Here is a 6,290-nt window from a genome sequence, read left to right on the forward strand (position 1 = left end):
GTGACCGTGTCTTACGGTCAAAGATCGATGAACAATATCTAAATTTGTGCGAGTCTATTCTTCAAAGACCTCGATGAGCGATGCTTGTTTCCACAATTTTGACTTTAACCGAATGATCTATAAAGCTATAAGCACTTATGACTTACCTTCAGCACTGGCAAACCTCAAGACTCCGTTCCCAGCATTCTTCGCTTGTTTATTCAAATCTTCATTCACCCCCAGCGAAGATTCGGCAATCCTTTGCGAACTTTAAGGGCAAGCCTTTGCGAACCGTTTTCTCCAAAATCGAGATTTTTTTCTCGACACACCGAAATTCTATACCCTATACGCGGGGAGTCCTAATGTGCCTCCTCGGGTTTTGGCCGTCTGGGCCAAAACCCTGCGGGGGCAATAATAATAATAATAATAATAATAATAATAATAATAATAATAATAATAATAATAATAATAATAGTAATAATAATTATAATAATAATAATAATAATAATAATAATAATAATAATAATAATAATAATAATAATAATCAAACCGCAGCCTGTCTACGAAACAGCGGAGGCACAGGTGCACTGGGATGTTCCGGTCTATGGGGACTTCCAAGAACTGAGAGCTAATAGAGTAGACACCAGGATCGTCAACAACCAACACAAGCAAGTCATAGCGCTGGAAATGAGCTGCCCCTGGGTGAGCAACCGTGACAAGAAGACGTCAGAGAAGACCACGCCTCTCAGATGGGAGATGAAGCAGTGGTACCCGGGGTATGAGATCGCCCAGTACAAATGTCATCATAGACGTGTTGGGGGGATGGTCCAAGGACTTTTAAAACGATACGCTACAGAAGTTGGTGGGCAACAGAGCTAAAGATGTACTCAGGAAGATGCAAAAGGCGTGTCTCTCAGGAACTCTAAACATTGCTCGCACGTTTAAAGTCGCAACATGAGCACTAGCGAAGACGCAGTCGCCAATTAGGCTTTTTTACTTGAGAAAGGCATCTTTTAAGTTTTACTCGATCTCTTCTTTGTAAATAGTTTTTATTAGTTTTTATTCACTTTATAGCCCAAGGGTAACGCTGCGTTAGCGCCTCGTGATGCTTCTTAAATGTATATAGCATACAGACGTTTTGACTGCTACAATAATAATAACCCTCCCTCTCACGATCATTATTCGGGATCGAAAGATTTTTGCGTGTAAGATTCTCGGCGGCACGTTTTGGTATTGAGCATTGAAAGTTGAAATAACTGGAAATTATGAAACTCTCCTGTCAAGCATAAAACAAAAAGGGTGGAATGGTTCGGCCATGTCACACGGCACTACAACCCTCTTATTTGTGTAACATCTTTATACACGGGCGAGTCCTTAGCAAACGATGAAGGGGAAGTCTATGGCTTGCAAATATTTTAGAGTGGACGGGAAGAATGGCTGATCGATGAAAGGATTGGAAAGTCATTCTTGGGTGTTAAAAAGTGCACATACGGCCCCATAGGCTATGAAGAGTGATAATAATGATGACGTTTTAGAAGCATCTTTTGGAGGGGTCTTATATTAGGAATTTTATGATATTTCAATTTTCTTCCAACTGATTTCTATTTTGATTGCTTTGCTTAGTTAAAATAAGAGAGGCAAATTAGTGCATTTTTCATGAGAAGCATAATTATGAATTTGATTGTCCAATCAGAAATGAAATGAGCCTCTCTTACTGAGACCCTGGGAAAGGAAAAGGCCTCACACATTCCTTGGTACAGTTAACTCCCTTCTTTATTTGCATCATGTCTTGTGGTTTTTACTAGTTATTAGGTATAACTGTTTGTTCTATTTTGGTGCATCACGTATTATTTTATCTTCTTTTAAAATTTGTTTAAGTCCTCTTTCGCAGTCCTGCGCACAGGCAGCTAAGGAAATGTTCCTTCTGAACCGCTCTCGCTTCTCCGGTAAAGACAAAAGAAAGAAACGCAACAAAATATCAATAATTATAACTCACAGTAAAGGATCGGCGGTGTGACATTTGGTACCCATTGTCACAACTCTTAAGAGCGACTTTTCCCTAGAACCTCATATTCAATTTTTACCTAAAAAAATAGATTTCGCTGATAACTCTTCCATCAACTTCTTTTGGCAAGTAGGTAACATAAATGGAATACGAACGGACAAATATAATTTTCTTGAAATTTTGACGCGAACTTTTCGAATCCCGGGCTGTGCTCGAAACCCACTGGTGAGATCGTAAATTTTGCAGGCTATTAGTTCTGAAGAATAGAGAACATTCAAAACCCCTTAATTCGCTGGTTATAAACGATGACCTTTCACGTTCATAGTATGATGAATTGCAATGATAAGCTTTAATTACTTTAATAAACCTGAGGGTACAAAGTTTGTCTTCTTTGAGCACTCATCACAACATGCAATTTAGCTCAAGTTGAGAGGAGTAAATTGCAAAAGTGGCTTGACCTGACAGGCCTTTCTACATATCAGTGGAAAGTTCCATCAATTATCTGTGAAAATCTGTTAAAACATTTGGCCGCAATCCAATTTCTGTTCCACAAGTGAGAGGTGAAAGTTGTGACATTGATATATATGACAAAATCAAGAGAGGTATCTTCATCCTCTCTTGGTAAAATACAAAACTTCGAGCAATCCAAAGCTATTTGGTATTTTCCTCATGTACAACGATTATTAAAGCAGCGTTAGAGCTAGCTGCACCACTCCGCTCATGAAAGTGGTGAACTTAAAAGTTCCTCTGCCAGTCCGAACAAAATATTAACAGGAAGCGTATCCGGTATATGTAAAGAAATGTTTGCCCCTTTGTTCTGTTTCTGTTTACAATATACCAGGTAAATTCCTGGATTGATATAAGAATCTATCCAGCATAACTCAAACATAGCCTAATTGTTTTCTCTTATTTTGTAATTGATTGCTGCTAATGTTATCCTGACATCTTTGATCCACAATAAGCGTGCCACAAGTGCCTCAACGGCACACCCCCGCCTATGCTGGCGCCTAGCACCACCCCCTTAGGTCCTGGGGTTGGGTTGACTCTCGCAGATTGCTGTCGTTCGAAAGTTCAGCAAAAGAACTGCAACGATCGCTGACGTTTTCAATTGCTTTATTTAGTTTTCGTAGCTTATCGTTTGCATACGTTCAGTTCGTTTAACTGTCCTATCTTTCTTTATTTATTTTAAGTTACCCTCTTTCTACATTAATATTAATTCTTTGAAACCCACCAGCGCGATTAAAATCCCGTTATGACATCCGGACTTAAGTGTGAACACTTAAAATTAATTCTTCTATTTTCATGGGGTGCGACAGTTCAACCAGAATTCCGGGATACCCGCCAATAAAATAATTCAGAGCCTCATGCGAGCATCCGAAGCTCTACGGCTCTGAGGGGAGGTGGTGCGCAATATTCTCTTGTTTATAAGAATGTACTGCTCCAAAAAGCATGGTAAATGTCGTTTTCCGTCTAAAATTGCAAATGATTTTTGCCACTAGCTAAAACCTCAAATAGCCAACTATTTCTAAAATTTTGGCTTGAAAGGAAGAGGTGCAAAATTTAAGCTCGGGTTTCGAATTAAGTAGAGAAAATCGCATATTTTTGCCTGAAATACTGGTAGCAAGCTGCGTCAACCATCACCACCAAAAAGTCTGAAGAGCAACCCCACGAGTTTGTAAATGTATGCTAACCAAGAATTTTGATTGGACGGTTGACTTCTAAGAAAATAGGCGTAATTATTAACAGTGTTCACACGTACTATCGCAGCTTTGCGCATGCGCTCTGAGTCATATAGAGGGTAACATAATGAGTTAAGGAAGTTTTCTTTCTTGCCTCAATTCGGGGGAAGCGTTATTTTATTAAGCAGCTTTCCGTATTCCCCACGGTTCTTCTCCAGGTGTCCGCGATAAGCTTTCATCACAGCAAAAAGTGCTTGAAGATAGGAGCATCACAGGTAGCACCTTCCTTTTCATAGCAACCGATGTAATCTGTAATCGCTGCCAAGAAATCCTGGGAAATACCGTGTTTTATCGTCTTCTCTACTCCCATCATGCATTTGCGCATGGCATCTCCGGCGCACTGTGCATACTTATCCTCTTCTGCGGAGAGACAAATGAGGAAATGAGCAAAAATAATAATGACGTTCAAGATGTGTCTTTCTGCCACTGGAAGTTCCGCATTTTCCAATTTTACAACAACGTCCCTTTTAAACGCTTGTAATCGACACCCGCAGCTTCACCAGATTTCGTCATGCGTCAAAAGAGAAACCCAAGACATCCTGTTGTAAGCGTGGCCTCCGGTTCATAAACATTCTGGTCCCTAATGTCGGGATAATAGGGACTAGAAATAGACATCATTAACATCATCATCATCATCATCATCATCATCATCATCATCATCATCATCATCATCATCATCATCATCGTAGTAATAGTAATAAGACTTAGCAGATATGGGTACTTTGTAGATATCTGAATCATAAGAGCACTTACCTTCCCTTCGTTTTAGTCGCTCTTTCTTTTGACTTGTACACTGAGCCTCTTAGCGCTTCTCCAAATTTCAGTTGCACTCTATACACAGGCCTGTTTGCACATTATGGTCTAAATTTATATCTATAATCTTGTTACATTTTGTATATGTATTAATTGCGGCTTATCATATCTTCAACTTTTAAGTGAATACAGCCAGGCCAAAATGTTTACCGAGGAAGAAGAAAAATTCCCGTAATAACCAAAACCTATCCGTAATACGCGTTTCCTAACTTGGATTTAGCCTTACCCCGAGGCTTTTTCAAATTCTCACACATTAAGACGTTATATTTAAGCCTTATCTGTAATATGATCTATTAGATAAATTCCCTATTAGTTTAAAACAAGTTTAGAAAGAGGAAATAATTATTTTGTAATTATTTTATAATTATGATTTTAGGAAATATCATAAAACCTAGCTTAATAACATTAACAATTCTTGCTACAGTTTCCTTCTAAGATGAAGAAAAATTCCATTTAAAGTAGTTTAAAGGTGGGAAACAAGGTGTCTCATAACGAAATTCTACTTAGAACCATGGTTTAATAGTAAAAGGGACGTAACATGTTTGCCTTTAAGGTTCTGGGCAAAAAATGTATTTGCTAGTATGAAAAAAATTATTTTTTGGCAAAGAAATTGAGTTTAGTCCTCTGAAGCAGATATTGCCACACATTTAGCTGCGTTATCCGATGAAAATAAAGTTGTTAAGTTTAATAATAAAATTATTTCCTGTTGAATAAAATATATATATTTTATATACTTGCTAATAGGAATAGGCGGAAATTATCACGGAAGGTTTTGTCAGTTGGTTGCCTAGTTTTGCAAAAGCCTCAAAAAGAGTCGTTATCTACAATCACCCAAATAGAGAATACCACTACACCCCTGACATTAAGTAATGTTGAAAAAAATATATTTTACTTTTCGAAAAGGTTTCTTCGCTTTATCCACGTAATTAAACAAAGAAATAGAAGATATTATCCGGCGGCGCGAATATATGAATTTTATTTTCGAGTGCATGGTTAGACAATATTTTACAAACGAGCGCAACGAGTGAAATATTGTTTTTAACACAAGAAAATAAAATTCATATCTTCAGAGCCACCGTGTAGTTTTCTTTTTATTATGTACACAAATCTATTGCTCACCATATTTTCACCCGGTTAGTGTAAAATGAGGAATGAGTTTGTGGAAGAGCATGTGGCATGTCGCGCGGAATGGCATAATTATGCGAAATATGAGATATGCGGAATGGCTTAAAGCAACAAATTAACTGAAGAGCGCCAACTGTTTTCGCGGCAATTTTATAAGAGCAGCAATTTTTGCGATGTTGCAGATTCTGACCGAATATTAAACAACTAAACAACAGATCGAGGATAAGAAAATAAAGGCCTGGGATAGAACATGTCTGATCGCTGGTTAAGAAGAAGGGAGGGTGAAGAAATCGATGAATACTGTTTGCACATTCAAGGAACTGTGAGTAAATCCGTAGTAAAAATGATCTGATTTATAATGTCGCAACGGTGTATCTTAAGTGTTCCCGTGAATTTGGGGTACTGCATATAACAACTGAAGGGATGTACTTAAGTGTTTTCTCTTGTCTCTCTGTTTTTGTCATATCCTAAACTACGGGAATCCTGGACCTTGTAAATTCAGGCTTCCCCGCCACCTAACCTATTTTTTGTGTAGTGTTTAATATTTATGTGTGACAAAGCAAATGTCCCGGACTTTAACTGAGTATGTAAATGAACAAAATTGAGGTTAGAGTGCTGATTGGGATCGA

The sequence above is a fragment of the Pavona decussata genome, unplaced genomic scaffold (assembly GCF_977016875.1).
Source record: "Pavona decussata unplaced genomic scaffold, jaPavDecu1.1 SCAFFOLD_21, whole genome shotgun sequence".
Lineage (NCBI taxonomy): Eukaryota > Metazoa > Cnidaria > Anthozoa > Scleractinia > Agariciidae > Pavona > Pavona decussata.